This window comes from Trachinotus anak, unplaced genomic scaffold (assembly GCF_046630095.1).
Source record: "Trachinotus anak isolate AG129_WGS33_773 ecotype Australia unplaced genomic scaffold, CSIRO_AGI_Tana_v1 ptg000024l, whole genome shotgun sequence".
Taxonomy (NCBI): domain Eukaryota; kingdom Metazoa; phylum Chordata; class Actinopteri; order Carangiformes; family Carangidae; genus Trachinotus; species Trachinotus anak.
This window is the reverse complement of record NW_027273875.1, coordinates 12,781,301-12,800,046: the sequence shown is the minus strand read 5'-3', so window position 1 is coordinate 12,800,046 and position 18,746 is coordinate 12,781,301. Positions and strand designations below refer to the sequence as shown.

At 43.7% G+C, this 18,746-nt stretch overlaps 2 long non-coding RNA genes across 2 annotated transcripts in view; both read right to left on the bottom strand.

Moving 5' to 3' along the window:
- The window catches only part of LOC139607405 (uncharacterized), a 156,041-nt gene that overhangs the window by 82,983 nt on the left and 54,312 nt on the right, over positions 1–18,746 (bottom strand). The window lies entirely within an intron of this gene.
- On the bottom strand, positions 438–6,700 carry LOC139607406 (uncharacterized). Its single transcript, XR_011684848.1, has 3 exons — positions 6,324–6,700; positions 3,830–4,881; positions 438–3,791 (listed from the first exon to the last, which is right to left on the bottom strand). It is a non-coding gene; the product is annotated as an uncharacterized lncRNA (long non-coding RNA).

The following is an 18,746-nucleotide window of genomic DNA, read 5'->3' as shown; positions in this document are numbered from 1 at the left end:
TATTACTAACCGTGATCAGATTGACAACAGTGTTTAGCTAGGAACTATTTCCTCTACATGCAGCACACAATGAACCCCTTCATGCTCCTAACCACCGTAGTCTCAAATGTTAACAGTGACTGTTTATACTCTGAACTTCTGAGATTTTCTTCCATCATAGGCCCCTGGGAGGATTGGATTCTCCCTCAGCCAGCTGGAGAAAGGCAAACAGAGGAAAAATAGAGCAAAAATGAGAAAGAGAAAGAGAGGGAGAGAAGGCAGAAGACAAAGTACACAAAGAAACATATCCCTTTCCCCTGGGGAGAGTCTCTCTGGTGGCTTTACCACTTCTTATGTGATGAGCCTTTGGAGGATAAGACTGAGGCTCTCTCTCCACAGTGCATGGCACAGGGGGGGGATCCTCTCACCATGGTAGTCAGAATCAACCCTGTGTGACAGGCAGACGGGCAGACATTAGCGCTGACAGACATTACTGTCAAAAAGAGGTAAGAACAAGTTGGGATGGCTCTCTTCAGTGGAGCTGAAAGTCTTCAAGCCTGCAAGGAATCACGCTACCAAAATCTTGTGGGATACAGATGCATGCTTCCCATAATTGAGTTGAAAGCATTACTGAATATTTCATTTGTGCTGTGGGGATTGGATTCTTGAGAACTCAGCAAAAGCTAAGTGGAAATGGTACATTTTTATTACGGCTAATGATACTTGCTTCATACCTACACCTCATCTGAACCTATTTTACAAATAAAGTTAGTTTCAGAACCAAGAAACCTTTTATTAAGCTTAATTTGTGCAATTCTGTAAACAAACTTCATTTCCAGTCGATTTCAAAAAAGCAAATTTATGAATCAAGTCTCAAGTATTTTGCACAAAAGCACTTCAGAGTCAGCCAATTACCATCAGCTTTGCTCTTGGGTCAGAGCAATACCATGGGCAGCAGGACCACTCATTAGCCACAACAGTTAAAGGGTGCTCCAGGACCCGGCAGTGAGCTCAGGGCCAGCCATCTGTAAGTATGATTTCAATGGGCCGACAGCCTCCCCTGCATACCAAGCACACTGAAACCCAGAGAGAGTAAGCTCTATTCCCTGCTAATCAGAAACATTTCTCCAGACCCCAAGATGAGAGGAGGTCTGGTCTACAGTGACTCAGAAAACTTGACTTTTTATTCTTCATTCCCGTGCTCTCATTCACTCTCCTCCCATTGGGTTTGTTCCAATGGGACCGGAGGATCCAGCCAGGAGAGAGAGCTAACTGGTTTTGCTATTATACTGCCTATCACAGGGGACCTGGTGGGCTGCTTAGCCCAGCTGGAGCTCTCTGATCCCTTGGCTCTCAATAGATGAATCCCTACCAATGGTCCTCAGGGGGTTCTTGTCAAAGAGGAAAACTGAATGATGCTGTCTCACAGTCTTATAATGCTGCATTGTACACTAATGCTTTATTTTGCCACTAATAAAAGAAGGATCAAGCTAAATGTGGTGTCAACTCAGTGAAGATCATTAGGAAGAAGTCATGAATCAGGCAAGATTGAGACAGTAAATAAGGAATCTCACAGAAAATCCACACCAGAAACCTACAGGGACTTGGATACAAATCCCAGGTGTTTTAAATTGTTCAATTGTTGACTGATTGAATGATTTCTGGTATTGACCTTATATGCCATGCCCTTTTTTGTTTGTTCAATTTTTAATTTGCAAGTCAAATTAAAATAAAGATAGTACAGTGCATATTAAAATCAGTATAAATAAGTAACATGCAGCTTGTTGGTGGAGGTGATAAGTCAAGCTGGGGACTGGTGTTGGATGGTAATGACAAATAATTTTAACCACACCTGTTTTAAGTTGCATGAAAGTAAATGATGATTAACAAAGTTTCCCAAGAATGTTTTCTTAGCTGGACACAGAATCAGAGTATTTGGGGTAAAAGTTAAAAGCAGTCAAAATGAGACATCAGTGAGGTCTCATGTTGTACATATGTTAACAAATCCTGGTAAAATTATTAATTTTCCTCAGACACAAAGATCCGTATCGAGTACAAATCTGTGGTGTTAAGTAGGATTGCAGTCCATTGGTACAGTATATGTGCTGTCATTCAAAAACGTTTCTTTTTTATAATTTATTTCCGTTGCAATCTACATCCTATTCAAAGAGATTATGTGATACTATCAATTTTATACTGCTTATAGTATATATTATAGTATAACTGATTCACACATAAATCCAACCTATCTGATAATTAAAACCTTGATCCTTTATCTTTAAAATGACCATTCTCTCTGGTACCATCTCAAGGACATGGAGGCCATCCAACAGCCTATATAATCCCTCTTTATGAAGAAGTAGGGGGTGGAAAATCCTAGTGACCTAAATAACTGTTCGTGCTGTGATCTGATTTCAGTCAGCCAACTATGTGGAGCAGATTTTCTATGTGAAAACAGAGTATGAACACAGTGGATATTTCGTGTCTGATCTCATCATTCCACATAAGCCTACTCCAAGCTCCTGATGCAGGTTTGTGCATGTGGACAAGCTGCCGGTCCCAAACAAAGCATCTCCAACCGTTGAGGATCTCCATTACTTGGAGCAAGTAGTGGCCAGAAAAATCTGATGTATAAGTAAATATGTTCCAGGTGTTATTTCAGTGCATCACAACAATCAAGGTCAATCAATAATCAGCATTTGATATCTTCTGCTTCTCATTTCATTTTCAGGTTGGAGCTATGGGTTCTTCTTAAGATTAATTAGGCTAACATCATTAAAGTCAATATCAATGCCACTAAAAAACTGTAGTAATTCTGGCTTCTTGTCCCAACAACAGCTGATCACAGATCTAAACTGAATTTTTGAGTTGTTGTTATTTATAATTTTAATAACTGTCAAATGATGAGAGTTAAACTTAATGAGATCCAATAAGGGATACAAAAAGATTCCAATTTGAGAAGTGGATTTTATACTAGATTGGGATTTGTTAAAATGCTCTGGTAGCCTAGTGTTTAGTTTGCATACCACATTACTTCAACTTCACTGGTTCACTACAAGCTGTGGACCTCTGCTGCATGTCATACCCATTCCTCTCTCCCTTCAGTTCCTGTGGGGGGTTGTCCTATTAGTACAGAGGGTCTTAAATCCCCACTATGTACTCTACAATTTCATCAGTGCTGTGAGCCATTATAAACTAGAATAATGACTAGTTTCAGGTTATGAGTGGGTTAGAGGTGGTCAACAAACACCACAACACTTTCTTTTGACAGAGATTTTTGCCTCTGCCACTCAGATCAGAATAAGATCTGAGTGGCTGCATCAGAGAGGGAGTGATGTATGGCTACAGATTTATGTCATATGTCACGAGAGCAATAAAACACGCTCACAAGCAAATTACATATCTTCACCCACATATATGAACTGCTACTCACAGGATGGAAGTCCCTGCACACAAATTCAACAACCAAGAGTTATACAGGCAGCTGCGAGCAAGAAACGAAACATAGGGCAAGGCAAAGAATGCCACATGCATGTGTAGGACTAAGCAGCAAGAGCACAAAGCAGCCACCACAGGCAAGACAGTTTCTACTTAGTGAGTGCTGCAGGTTAAACACACTGTCACAGTTTAACTCTGCTCTGAACAAATCGACCTGACTTCAGACAATTTCAGGGGAGGAAATCAAGGGAGGCACTGGTCCTGTTATGATTTAGTCACTTTCAGTCCAAACCCACCCAAGTGGACCTCCTTGTACCTTGACTGAGAGCTATCATTACAGGAGGCCCAGAGTTGGGATACACTTCCAAACTGAACTGGTCCTTTGCAACGAGTTTGTTTTTAATACATGAACAGAGGATATCCATCGTCACGGCACTGATCAAAACTGTGACAAAGAGAAAAGTTGACTATTTAGAAAGTGTGACATACTCATCATTTACGTACATATTTCACAGCTGCTCCGATTAAATATGTTGTTGCATGTGAACACCAGACCATGTTAAATCACATGTAAACAGATGACCTGAAATCTTCAATCAGAATGATTTCAATCAAAGAAAACAGCATGTGTATGTAAGTGCAGCTATTGTTCCTCTTGTATTTTTTTGCACCCCCATCCCATTATCCCACTGGTAGATCTTGTAGGACATGGCAGACCCACAAGAGTTTTTTTAAATGTTTTTTGACATTAACAATTCATTCAGTTTCAGTTCATTTGTGGCACTGTTTTTCTCAGTTTGATTTCTTAATTTCTTCCAATTCTTCTAGGACAAATTGTGCAATATGGCCATCATTTGGTGGCCATGTTGAGAACTATGTTGCCAAACAGTATGGAGCTCCTAGCTTGCCAGCACAGACAACATGAGTGTGGTTTGATGACATGTTGTGTTTCCCTGTATACATAGATACATATATGCTATTTTTGGACCAACATATTGCTGTCATTATCATACAGCTCATCTATCCATTTAGTGTATAACATCACAGTAATTATATGGAGTCAGTGAATTGATTACATTGATTGTTTTGAAAACTAAGCTAAAGGACTGTACAGTGAACATCAGCTAGGAGCACCAGGCAGGACACACCTGTACCTGTACAGGCACCTTCAGAGACTGCTGTTCAACAAAACATGGCCGGGTTTGAATATTGTTGTTCAGAGGATGCATTTGGATGATGTTTTTTAGTCTATTGTGTGAAGTGAAATCAATAAGGAGATTTGATCTGTTAATGGTATGACACTGAAGTAGGTCAAATTTGGAATTTGCACAAAATATCAGCAACCGATACTGCAACATATGCATTAACAGAGTAGGCCCAATCTTTGCAACCAATACCTTCTCATTCACTCTCAGAATGTTGCCACTAATTATGATAAACAGATTTCTCAATGATTTGACAAATCTTATTTACATGTGTGGCCGGAGCACGGCTTACTCCTCCTCACAGTGGGGCGCTGTGTCACCCTGTGGCACTGATTTGTGGGCGGGGAGCGCACCTTTATATATAGGGGCCTGGGTACACCTGGCGCACTCTCTCTCTCTTCCTGTTCCGCTCGTCCGTGGTGGTGGCTGTAGCCTGGAGTGGCGTGGTGAAGCCGTGTGGCGTGCTGGCACCAGAGCGTCTTCAGCGTTTTGCCATAATAACGCACGCTCTGCCCTTCAGCGCAGTGTAGCGTGCCCAGCATCGGTGCGTCTTTGGCGTGTCGCCAGAACGACGCACGCTCTCCTTCGGCGCACGGGTAAGGGGCATTGGCGCACACTGCTGCTTTCTCTCCCACTCACGTGTTGACTGTTTGGTGATATGGCTGTTTCTGCTACAGTGTGGCGGACTGCTGGAGTCACGGGGCTAGGCTGCCCTGCTGGGGGCCGGTCGACGTTGTGGCGCGGTCTCCACGTGGTAAGTCGGCGTCGTCCGCCTCTCGTTTCAGCCTGTTATGCTGCTCCCGACTGATTGTTTTGTCCTGCTCTGTTGTCCTAGACCTCTCGGCGCTCTGTAATGCCCTGCTGGTGAGGCCCAGAAACTATTAAAGCCACCATTTCCTGGACCCACTGCTGTTTTGGCTGCGTTGGTTCATCCTGACTGTTTTGGCTCACTGAAGCCGTTTTGACTCCTCAGCTCTTCTGAGCTGTGGGGAAGTGACGTACTAAGGCTCTTTGCAGAGTTTGTGTCAGGGCCTATTGCTATTTTTAAGGATTCTGTTAAGTTCATTAATCAACCTTGAAAAGATTTATTTTGTATTCATTTGTTTAATTTGTTGAACATTATTGACTGTTTGTTTGTTGTTTAAGGAATATTATTTACCTTGTTGATGGTTTGTTTCATTGTTAATTACTGAAAGTATAGTGTGTGTGTGTGTGTGTGTGTGTGTGTGTGTGTTAGGTAGCAATCAAAGGCCATATTAACTGGGAGGCCAGTTTTATAACTTGCTTTCTTGTCTTTGTGGACAGGTGCGGAGGGCCAGGCGGCGACCCAATTCCTGGTGGTATATTCTTCACGAACCCCTTGCGGGTGTGTGTGTTTGCAGTGTCACGGGTGTTTTTGGTTAGTTATTCCTCCCCCTTGATTTGATTTTGGGCCGCCGTAGCCTCCACAGCCCTGTTCATTCTGCTCTGTGGCCCCAGTACGTAATTACGAGCCAGTATTGTTCAAGTGATATTTTAATTGGTTGTAAAATAAACTATTTTTCTACTTTTCTAAATACGTCTCTGCCCGTGGTATACGGACCTGTGTAGACCTGTGTATAGTAAATTTAACCATCTAACATCTATCCATCTCATAAACTATCTCCTGGGGCGAAACTCCCCAGGTGGCGTTGTCGGTACACCCCTTTCCCACCCCTCCACTCGCCACACATGCTTTACATCTACAGTTCTGCAGTATGCAGAGTTTTTAAAGTGATTTGACAGTGATGCTTGTGTTGGTCTGTGGAACTGAACTGTCAATAACATTATTTTGATATGGTTGTGTAGATTATATCCCAGACATGTACCATCAAAGTGACAAAGGAGGACCCGTTTCAAAGGGGGCCAAACAAACAGGCCTCCCTAAAGAATCTCCTCCTGGAACAAATCAAAGTGTTCTTCATTAAGAGTTCCTTACTGGTACATGTTTCCCAAATTTAAGAAATTACCATTGTGAATAATAGTATTTCACCCTGAATCAATACAGTATTATTTCCTCCTATTTATTAGTGCCATTGCTTTGCATCCACTGCTGAGGCTGATCCTGTCAGGGCTGAACAATGGCTCGGACTCAGATGCAGATTGACACAGTAAGTGAGTTCACAATGTCCTTTAATCAGGCAAAAGTCGGTACACTGGAGATCAGTCCGCGGAGCAAAGGTATCAAAATCGGTGGGCAAAGGCAGGGTCAAAAACCAAAAACTAGACAAGATACGAGTAAGGCACACGGGGAATAAAGGCTGGAACGTAGTCATATAGAACTAGACGAACTGGCACAGAAGGGAGGGAACACAGAGACTAAATACTCAGGGAGAGGGAAGACAATGAGACACAGGTGCAGCACATTAGGGCAGGGCAGGTAATCACACAAGGGGAGGACACATGAGGGCAGGAAGTGAGGAACCTGAAACGAGAAAAGAGGTGAGTATCAAAATAAAACAGGAAGTACAAGACAAAACACTAGGGGAAACAAAAAAGGGAACTCAGCTATCCAGCTGAGGCATGACAGATCCCGCTACTGAACCAGCTATGTGAGGGATTGAAGCCTTACAGATTAGATGAGGTAAAGGAAGTACGTAACATTGGGAATTAATATTTTTTTAATTAAAACCGTCCACACACTTATGATTTGCTCTCACTGCTTATTCCACATTTTGGATTTCTGTCTGGCTTCTATTTGGTATTTGTGTTCTAAGAACTTAAGAGCACACAGAAACATATAATGAACCATGAATACAGATCTGAATGTGCAAACCTTACTGCACCTGTGAATGTAAAGGGTTTAATTATTCATCTTTTTTTCCTTACATTGTTTGACTTTTTCAATTGCTTCCCTACTTTTGGTGCATACAGTACATGCAGACTTCCTTCTGCTTGCTCTATCTCCTCATTTCAGTGAAGAAGGGTCTGTCAGACGGCAGTGAGAGATATCAACTTTCTGCAGGATTTCTTTGCTCGAAGACAGATGTAACACAGTGCATAGCACCATATTTCTTCATAACCTTTGTCTATCTCTCTCTTACATTCCCTTCATACACTCTGTTTGCTTTAAAGCTTTCCTCCCCTTTTCTTTATTCTGTCAAACTTTAAATTATATGCAATAAACAAGCTTCATAAATGCTTTTAGTTTGGTAGTCCCACCATGTCTGAAAGCCATTGTGCCAACAGATTTGTTGGAAATTACTTCTTTGTATTTGTCTCTATGAGAAGAAGCAGACAACCAAGAAGAGGGGAGCCCTGTAGGTCAAAGTCACATGGCATCTGTGCCCAGAACAACTTGCGGGGAGGAAGTCTCCATCAGTCCAGTGGGTCACAGGCCAGACACATGCTCCACTGATTGAATCCGAAGGACAGGTGTTTAATTTTCAATTTAAGACCATGAGTGTGAATCTCACTATGGGGCATAGAGCCTCTGTTACCCCACTGTCAGTACTTGTGCAGTTGCCCTTACATTCCCTAAACACCACTTCACCACCTACCACGGTTCAAAAACAACCTAACCGCAATCTGTGGTGGGTATGACTTCAGCAGGCACTAAAGTAAGTTCCAGGGCCCAGATTTCCTGGCCTGGTAATGAACTAACAGTTTCAGTTAAGCTTGAACATGTATTGTTTAGATAAACAACTGTGCTATTGTTGTAACATAGTTACACTAACTCTTTAGTTTGTTTTTATTTTGGTTCCATGTCACTAACTCTCCTGTCATTTCAGACCCTGCCTTCCATCCCGGCCTTACAATCTACTCATTTCCCTCACCTGGTTTTCCCCGCCCATCTCCTCCTCACCTGCAGTCCATTTGCTCATTAGTCCCTCTGTGTATATATACCAGTCCATTTTCATTTTTTCCCTGCCAGATTGTCTTGTGTTCTTTGTTGCCAAGCTTTCCAGCGTTTCCATGTACTGCCCTCCTGTTCTGACCCAGTTTTGCCTGTTTTCTCGGATTACGATTACCTGCCTGCTCCCTGTTGGATTTGTTTGCCTAAATCTGATCTCCTGGTTTTGACTCTGCCTGTTTTCTCGGATTACGAATACCTGCCTGCTCCCTGTCGGATTTGTTTGCCTAAATCTGATCTCCTGGTTTTGACTCTGCCTGTTTTCTGGAACCAGTAAAGTGATTATCCCCTGCTACTCGCCTGTCTCTTTGTCGTGCTTCTGGGTTCTCCTTTGTCGGCTCCAGTGACTGTGACAGAACAATCTGGCCACCATGAACCCAGCCGACACTGACTCCATCTGTAATGAGCTGAGAGCACAGGCCAGCGCTCTTCAGCGCCACGATGAACAACTTACCTCCATTTCAGGCGGTTTGCAGGAGATGGCAGCTCGTCACGATAGGGGCATGAGCACCATTCAAGAACTTCTCCAAAGGCTCTCGCTGTCAGGTCATGGTCCGGACCCTGCATCGCCTGTCAGCCCTCCTGTCCAGACTCCTCCTACATCAGATGCTCGTTTGCCTCCTCCGGAACGTTATTCCGGTGCTCCGGGTAGCTGCAGGCCGTTCCTGGTGCAGTGTTCCCTTGCCTTTGAACTCCAGCCTTCCGCCTTCCCCACTGAAAGGTCTCGTGTGGCGTATATTGTCTCTCTGCTTGCCGGCAGAGCTAGAGACTGGGGAACCGCAGAGTGGGAGAAGAAATCGGCCATTTGCTCATCTGTCAAGCTGTTCTCCGATGAGCTGCGGAAAGTTTTCGACCATGTCACACCCGGAAGAGAGGTCGCTCGGGGTTTGTTTAACCTGGTGCAGAAGGGAAGGTCTGTATCTGATTACTCTATTGAGTTCCGTACTGTAGCAGCTGAGAGTAACTGGAACGCTGCTTTGCTCTTCGATGCCTTCTACAACGGCCTCTCGGATGACATCAAAGATGAGCTGGCGGCCCGCGATCTTCCTGCTGATTTGGACGCACTTGTGTCTCTGTCTATCCGTATAGACAGTCGTCTGCGGGAGCGGCACAGGGAGAGAGTCCGGGCTGCTGCTTCCCCTGGCACTCCGGGGCGTCCTTCTGAGCAGCGCACTAATGTTCCTGGTGACGCTCCTGAGCCTATGCAGCTGGGCAGGACACGGCTGTCCACTGCAGAACGACAGCGCCGCTTAAGGGAGAACAGGTGTCTGTACTGTGGTCAGGATGGCCATTTCGCCTCTTCGTATCCAGTAAAAGACATGGCTCACCAGTCATCCCGAGGGCGCTGGTGAGCCGGTTTGTGAACTCTAAAATGCCCTCTCGGCCTTTGGTTCAGGTCAAGCTGCTCTCTTCTGGGAATTATCAGACTGTTCCAGCTCTCATTGACTCTGGCGCGGATGAAAGCCTGTTGGACATGACTCTTGCCTCCCAGCTGGGCCTTGGTCGTGTGGATCTGGAGAAACCTATCGACGCCTCAGCCTTGGATGGTCGTCTCCTCTTCCGGGTTACACATCGATCTACTCCCCTTCAAATGACCATTTCAGGTAATCACACGGAGACTCTTTCTTTTCACCTGATCAACGCTCCTCAACAACCTGTCATTTTGGGGTTTCCTTGGCTTAGGAGACATAACCCACATATTGACTGGTCGTCTGGAACTATACTGCAGTGGAGTACTCATTGTCATGCTGTCTGTTTGAAGTCTGCCCTGTCAACTACCTCTGGTTTGACTGTCCCCTCTGAGTTTCCAGACCTGTCAGGAGTTCCTATTGATTACCTGGATTTGAAGGAGGTTTTCAACAAGGCCCGGGCCACCTCTTTGCCACCACATTGCCCTTATGATTGTGCCATTGACCTCCTCCCAGGTACATCTCCCCCTAGGGGGCGACTCTTCTCCTTATCAGTTCCTGAGACAAAGACTATGGAGAAATACATCAATGACTCCCTGACGGCAGGGATCATACGACCATCATCGTCTCCTGCTGGAGCAGGGTTTTTCTTTGTGGAAAAAAAGGACAAGACCCTACGACCTTGCATTGACTTCAGGGGGCTTAATGACATTACTGTAAAAAACAGGTACCCTCTTCCATTAATCTCCTCTGCTTTTGAACTACTACAAGGGGCTACCATTTTCGCTAAACTTGACCTCCGCAACGCTTATCATTTGGTGAGAATCAGGGAGGGCGATGAGTGGAAGACCGCCTTTAATACTCCCAGTGGTCATTATGAGTATTTGGTAATGCCATTTGGGCTCACTAACGCTCCTGCAGTCTTCCAGGGATTAGTCAATGATGTTCTGCGGGATCTGCTCAACATATCTGTTTTTGTGTACTTGGATGATATTCTCATTTTCTCTAAGTCCAGGGAGGAGCATGTGGTGCATGTACGTCAAGTCCTCCAGAGGCTCTTGGAAAACCAGCTCTTTGTCAAGCCAGAGAAGTGTGAATTTCACACTTCAGAGGTATCCTTCCTGGGTTTCATCATCAACGCTGGCAACATCCGGATGGACCCGGCCAAGATCAAGGCAGTCACTGACTGGCCAACTCCATCCACACGCAAGGAGCTTCAACGCTTCCTGGGATTTGCCAACTTCTATCGTAGGTTCATTCGTAACTACAGTTCAGTGGCAGCTCCCCTCACCGCTCTCACTTCCCTCACTGAGCCCTTCCGGTGGTCCTCCGTGGCTGAAGTGGCTTTTGGTGAGTTGAAGTCACGCTTCACCTCTGCTCCTATTCTCATCTTTCCAGACCCTGCTCGCCAGTTTATAGTGGAGGTGGATGCCTCGGACACTGGTGTCGGGGCTGTTCTTTCTCAGCGGTCGGCTGAGGACCAGAAGGTTCACCCATGTGCTTTCTTCTCCCGGAAACTGGCCCCAGCGGAGAAGAATTATGACATTGGGAACCGGGAGCTGTTGGCGGTCAAGCTTGCACTGGAGGAATGGAGACACTGGTTGGAGGGGGCGGAGCAACCATTTGTGGTTTGGACTGACCACAAAAACCTGGAGTATATCCGATCAGCCTAGAGACTTAACTTACGTCAAGCTCGGTGGGCTCTTTTCTTTAACCGTTTTGACTTCTCTCTCTCGTACAGACCGGGTTCCAAGAACGTCAAGCCTGATGCCCTGTCCCGTCAGTTCCAGTCAGAAGATTCCCCATCCCAGCCTGAAGGTATTCTCTCCTCTACATGCGTCATCGGGGCAGTAACCTGGGAAGTGGAGGAGAGGGTGAAACGCTCCCACACTGAACACCCTGTTCCTAGTGCTTGTCCGGAGAACCGATTGTTTGTTCCAGACAGTCTCCGTTCGGAAGTTCTCCAGTGGGGGCACTCTTCTCGTCTGGCTTGCCATCCTGGGGTGAGACGCACTTTGGCTCTTCTTCGACAGCGCTTCTGGTGGCCTTCCATGGAAAGGGACACCAGAGAGTTTGTTGCTGCTTGCCATATCTGCTCTCAATATAAGATCTCTCATCAAGCTCCATCCGGTCTCCTTCATCCTCTGCCAGTCCCTCGCCGTCCCTGGTCTCACGTTTCTTTGGACTTTGTCACCGGCCTACCACCTTCTAACGGTAACACAGTTATACTCACTGTTATTGATCGTTTTTCCAAAGCTGCCCGGCTCATACCATTACCCAAATTACCCACTGCCAAGGAAATGGCTGAAATTTTGTTACAGCATGTGTTCCGGCTACATGGTCTCCCATCTGATGTGGTCTCTGACCGGGGACCTCAATTCACCTCTCACTTTTGGTCCGAGTTTTGCAGGATGCTGGGGGCTACTGTCAGTTTGTCATCCGGTTTTCACCCACAATCCAATGGTCAAGCGGAACGCATGAATCAAGAGATGGAGACAGCTCTGCGCTGCCTTGCTTCCCGCAATCCCTCCTCCTGGTCTGAGCAGCTCCTGTGGATTGAGTATGCTCATAATACTCTGCCCAGTTCAGCCACTGGTCTTTCACCCTTCCAATGCTCCCGGGGCTACCAACCACCACTCTTTCCGGAACAAGAACGTGAAGCCAGCGTTCCCTCTGTTCAGGCATTCATCCGACGGTGTCGGCGCACTTGGATGCAGGCCCGCTCCACACTCCTGCGCTCTTCCGCCCGTTACCAACGATCAGCCAATCGACATCGCAATCCTGCACCCCGGTACACCCCAGGACAACATGTCTGGCTGTCGACACGGGATCTTCCTCTCCGAGTGGACTCCAAGAAGTTGGCTCCCCGTTTTGTGGGCCCGTTCCCGGTCTCTAAAATAATCAATCCTGTGGCTGTCCGTCTCCGTCTACCATCATCCATGAGGATTAACCCCACATTCCATGTTTCCAAGGTCAAACCTGTTAATGAGAGCCCACTTCTTCCCCCCTCCAAACCCCCACCTCCCCCCCGGCTCATTGATGGGGCACCGGCATACACTGTCAGTCGGCTCATCAAATCCCGGCGACGTGGCAGAGGAGTGCAGTACTTGGTTGACTGGGAGGGTTACGTCCCTGAGGAACGCTCGTGGGTCCCTGCTCGCAGCATCCTGGATCCAGCTCTTATCACGGACTTCCACCGGGCTCATCCTGATCAACCGGGTGGGACGGCAGGAGCCGTCCCTAGAGGGGGGGGTTCTGTAACATAGTTACACTAACTCTTTAGTTTTTTATTTTGGTTCCATGTCACTAACTCTCCTGTCATTTCAGACCCTGCCTTCCATCCCGGCCTTACAATCTACTCATTTCCCTCACCTGGTTTTCCCCGCCCATCTCCTCCTCACCTGCAGTCCATTTGCTCATTAGTCCCTCTGTGTATATATACCAGTCCATTTTCATTTTTTCCCTGCCAGATTGTCTTGTGTTCTTTGTTGCCAAGCTTTCCAGCGTTTCCATGTACTGCCCTCCTGTTCTGACCCAGTTTTGCCTGTTTTCTCGGATTACGATTACCTGCCTGCTCCCTGTTGGATTTGTTTGCCTAAATCTGATCTCCTGGTTTTGACTCTGCCTGTTTTCTCGGATTACGAATACCTGCCTGCTCCCTGTCGGATTTGTTTGCCTAAATCTGATCTCCTGGTTTTGACTCTGCCTGTTTTCTGGAACCAGTAAAGTGATTATCCCCTGCTACTCGCCTGTCTCTTTGTCGTGCTTCTGGGTTCTCCTTTGTCGGTGACTGTGACAATTGTCTATTCTTGGTCTTTATCTGTAATTTACATACTGTATAAAATTTTGTTTTGTTGGTTGTAACCAATATTTTTTTTCTTTCCTTGAACTGTACTTTATTTTGCTATTCTTGTTATTGTTATGTTTATTTTCTAATGTTGTTTGTAATAATTTAAGAAAACAATTATAAATATGTTTTCATAATAAAGAAATTGTCATACTAGCACTACATTAAACCTTGGTGCTCCTTAGCCAATATTGTTTATTGGCTGGAACAGTATACAGCTCAGTCTTAACCACTTTATATCCCATTTACAGAGTCAGGACTGTGAGGGAACACCTGAGGTTTTGTACACACACATACACACACTGGACGGACAGCTAGAGGAACATAAGGAGAGTTTAGCTGAATCCAAAACAGTGTAATGAATTACAATTGAGGAATGCACCTTTAAGAGAGGAAAGTGGCTGTAAGTACATTAGTGAGTATTACCCATCTACGTGTTGTACAACAAGAAAAGTGTCCACCACTTTTTGAAAATTAAATAGTGTGCATCTGAAAACATCTGCCCTTCTGCAGTCAGTTGAGGATGCAGCAATAGTGTATGAAATTACTGACTGACTAACTGACTGGGGTAATAGCTAATAATAGAATTGGACTTAAATGTGAAAGATTAGGTCATTGAACGCTTATTTCTGTACATAAGACAAAGACTTGACAAAGTCAATCTAAACTGTAACCAATCATCAAATACCCGACAAAGCAGGAACAACACATACATGACACAGGACTTAACTTCTCCTAGTGTCTCCATAATAACTGAAGCTCTGCTAGCTGCTGTTTGTTCAATGGACTCTCAAAAACAGGGAAAATCATCATACCATCTGACATCTGCAACATCTGCATTCCCTGATTACCTCTGACCCTGTACAAACAGTGAAGGCTATATATATATATATATATATATATATATATACATACATACATACATACACACACACACACACACACACACACACACACACACACACACACACACACACACACACACACACACACCTGGACAAAATTGTTGGTACCCTTCCGTTAAAGAAAGGAAAACCCACAATGGTCACTGAAATAACTTGAAATTGACAAAAGGAATAATACATAAAAATTTACTGAAAATTAACTAATGAAAATCAGACATTGCTTTTGAATTGTGGTTCAACAGAATCATTTTAAAAAACAAGCTAATGAAACTGGCCTGGGCAAAAATGATGATACCCCTAGGAAAGATTGAAAATAATTTGACCATAGGGACATGTTAAACTAAGGTGTGTCCTGCAATTAGCATCACATCAATTAGCATCAGGTGTCTTCAACCCAGGGTTGAAGACACCTGTATGTATGAGACAGTTGGTGTAAGCAAAGCTTTCAAATTCTAAACTCTGAGTCTACCTTTAGGTTCTTTCTAATCTATATCTATATAGATATAGATATATATAGATAAATAGATAGAAGAGTATATTCTCTGACCACTAGAGATCAGTACAAGCAGTTAATGTAATGGAGGAAAAGGCAACGACTGGGAGAGTGGAAGTATGAGACAGTTGGTGTAAGCAAAGCTTTCAAATTCTAAACTCTGAGTCTACCTTTAGGTTCTTTCTAAAATACAACAAACATTTATCATGTTTGTGTCTGAACATTGCAGCTTGTAAAAACTTACTTTAGGGTCTGACATGCTGTTGATGCCTGATTGGTTGCTGCATCATCATCCAAGCCATTGCCTGTGTAATGAAATTTTTCCTAAATGTACTGCACAATTTTTATTATTATTTATATTATTTTTAGTATTAGGGATAACTCAGGGAAGAATTAAGTGATAAATGAGAATACATATTAACCAATACACCCTACACATTAACCTTTTCTCCCATGTCAACAGGAGGACACAAAATGTATTTTTTCAGTAAAATCTGTCTGTAGTGGGTTCAGTCAGTGCAGTGATGCAGTCACTCTCCTCCACTGGATTCCCATGGACTTTCAGCCTCTGGCAGTCTGCTGTGGGCATTTCAGTTTTTATGTGTTGAAATGCGTCATAAAACTCCCGGACAGTAGCACTGCTCTGTCAAACGCCTTCATCCATCTATTGACTGTACTGGCTGAAACGCACAGTAATTTACACACTGTACAGTGGTACAGAAAAGTATGAGACCACTTCACTAGCCAGCCGTCAGATTTTTTAGACACCTCTCAATGATATGGACTTTAGTGACACTTCATGCTAGTAATGTGAGTAAGATTCTTTTCAACACCTACACACTCACACAAATGTGGGGATCCCACTAGCAGAAGGCAGAGTTCACCATCTCCTGCGGGTACTTATTCAATTTGGTACTGCACACCTTTGTGAGTACGGTTCTGGCACACCTGAAGGAAGTACTGAAATGGTGAAGCAAATCTTAAATGCTGAGCATGACCTGAAAATTGGATTTTTAAAACATCAATGAATCATACAAAATTACTGCATTGCAAGGACACAGTCCTCAATGTTTTTTTTTTTACTCTGCAGAGTTCAAAAAGTAGTAAATACTGAATTGAATTGAATACAAACCTTTGAACTGTGGCTCACAGGATGAATTTCACTTTTAGATTCTGAAAAGTTTAAGAATCTAAGGTTCAGGTGCTTATTTTCAGGTTTTAGGTCTACACAGCATTTATACTGGCATTGACAAAAAGCAATGTCAATCTAGTTTCTTTTAGGGTCACTTGAAAAGGATGATGTGAACAAATGGACGGGGTGTAGTTCACTTTCTGCAGAATGAAAATGGCAGCAAAACAGAAACTGTGACATTTTTTATCTGATGGCAGTATACACACACACACACAACCACAAAACATTTTCTGCCTGGCATTAATTAACTCATATAGGCTAAGAAATACTATAGAATTGGATTGGATGGGTGGTTGGTAAGTCACAAAAACAACTTTCCAATATTTGACAGTGCTGTACACAGGAAGGCTAAACAGATGAGATGCCTAACGCTATCTACACTCAGAGTTTGAATTGCTTCCATCTGGCCATCGAGGGCCAGCTCAAACATATACAAGAAGTCTTTTATTCCCTATGCCATACAGGCCTGGTGCAGTAACAGTCATTACTTGTCTTGTTATCTTATAGAATTTGCTCTCTGCTATTTATGTAACCCATCTGCTCCTACCTGCTCATTTGCACTATTATATTATGTACAAGCTGTATGTTTTTAATGGTGTGTTGTGTTATGTGGATTGTATGTATTCTACTGTGCTTGGGAGAAACCAACAAGATTCCACTGAACTGGAGAATAAAGTAAAAAAAAATCAATTATTCGATATGAATGAACAATTTTTACCATTTTGGAAAGATATTTTTGTAGTGTTATTTGCCCGTCTGGTATTCCCCTTATCTGCTTTTTTATTTTGTTGTTTGAGTGTTATTTTTGAGGAAATTCCAAACAGCAAATTAAGTGTTGGATTTGTTTTGGCACACAGGAAAAAATATATAGTCGACATTGGCTAGATGACATGAATGTACAGCAAAAACAGGGATTTGAGTTATACAAAGTTCTTACGTTATGTAACTGGGTGTGACAAATTCATATCATGTAGATATTTTGATCAAGTAAATTAGGTCCATCCTGTTCCTGTTGTCTTTGACATAAAAAATGGAGTCACCTGATGCTTGTTGCCTTGCATGCCTTAGATTCATTCTCATCCTATTTATTTAGTTATGTAGCTTGAGAAAAGGAACTCACACATTTCATGAAAGTTTCGTGTTAATCAATGTGACCTATGAGCCTCAGTGGCCAACTACATGTCTGAGTTTTGCGTTCATAAGGATAACGTTGCCAGGATATAACATTTCTCCACAGAAAGATATTCCTTTACAACTTTTTCATTTGTGGACTATCAAATTTCTTTTTATAACTTTTAATCATGAGGGTCTTTAGATGCTATATGCAATAATTTATACAGACTGGATGAGTATGAAGAATTAGGTTACACATATTTTTCAACTTTGCATAAAAGCACCACATAGTGGTTTTGCCAATATGCAACCAATTTGTACAGAACCTCAGTGTGGCAGAGCAAACTTCTGGCCCAAGTTTCATGTCAACAGGACAGTGTAAAGATACAACATCACGTCCTTCATAGGAGCACAAGTTTTCCTTTATAACTTTTGCATTTTTTGGAGTATCAAAATAACCTGTGATCATGAGAGTACATGGATGATATGTACAAAGTTTAATGCAGATCACACCTACAGCCTAAGGATAGTTTGGAAAAATAATTTTAACATACAAACCACAAAAGGGCCACCTAGTAATCGACTGGCGCCAAATTTCACACAGAGCCTCTGTGGGGCATGAGAAACTGCTGGACCAGGATTTGTGTTAATAGGAGTGATTGTTGCCAAGATATGCAACAGGCTGCTTTGCATGCTTGGCCCCCAGCCCACTCAGGCTTGGACCCCTAAGCACCCCTCAAGTGGCTGGAACACTGTCAGTGGGAAAACCTTCAGCTGAACATTGAGGACAATTGTCTCCACTTTATTTTTTTCTCTAAAGACGACTAGCATACTGAGTGACAATGCTTTTACATCTCAAATGCCTCAGTTTTATGTTTAATCTCTGAGCCATTCTTCATACAGTTCAGTGTATATCCCACCTAATAGAACGACATGTGGTAGGAAACTCACAAAGCACTGTCTACTTCCTGCAGCCAGTTGTAATACATAGAGTCAACTACCTTGTTCTACATGAATAGGGAGAATGTGGATAATAACATGCCTGCAGGCTAACATCAGTGTGTTAGTGATACAGTACTCAGTGACACCATATGGTGGCTGTGAGTGTTGCCCATGGGCCCAGATGAGGTATGGAGAGCAGAGTAATTGTTTTCTTAATGACACAAGACAGGAGAGGAATGCTCAACATGCTGGCGTGGAGAAAATGCAGAAGTACCACGACCTCTGAGCTTAGGTGTCGTACAGAGAGAATGAGGGCTGATTTTCTAGTTGGGTACCAGTGTAACCAGGAGCT